Raw genomic sequence first — 586 nt, 5'->3', positions numbered from 1 at the left:
GCCCTTAACCATACGAGTGGCCCTTCTCTGGACCCTCTCCAGGTTATCCACATCCCAAGTGTGGCGCCCAAAACTGCACGCAGTACTCCAACTGCAGTCTGACCAGCGCCCGATAGAGAGGAAGTATCACCTCCTTGGATTTATTCGTCATGCATCTGCTGATGCACGATAAAGTGCCATTGGCTTTTCTGATGGCTTCGTCACACTGACGACTCATGTTCATCTTGGAGTCCACCAGGACTCCAAGATCCCTTTCCACTTCCGTTCCTCCAAGCAGGTCATTTCCTAGGCAGTAGGTATGCTGGACATTTTTCCTCCCTAGGTGCAACACTTTGCATTTCTCCTTGTTGAATTGCATTCTGTTGTTTTCTGCCCATATGCCCAACATGTCCAGGTCTGCCTGTAGTTGTTCCCTGCCCTCCGGCGTGTCCACATCTCCCCATAGTTTTGTGTCATCTGCGAACTTGGACAGAGTACACTTCACTCCCTCGTCCAAGTCGCTGATGAAGATATTAAAGAGTATTGGACCCTTAATAATTATGCCTGTTATGTTCCCAATATTGTTCCCTCATTAAAAGGTATATGG

This window comes from Alligator sinensis, unplaced genomic scaffold, assembly GCF_000455745.1.
Source record: "Alligator sinensis unplaced genomic scaffold, ASM45574v1 scaffold1094_1, whole genome shotgun sequence".
In the NCBI taxonomy this organism is placed as follows: Eukaryota; Metazoa; Chordata; order Crocodylia; family Alligatoridae; genus Alligator; species Alligator sinensis.
Note: the sequence above shows the minus strand (reverse complement) of the source record.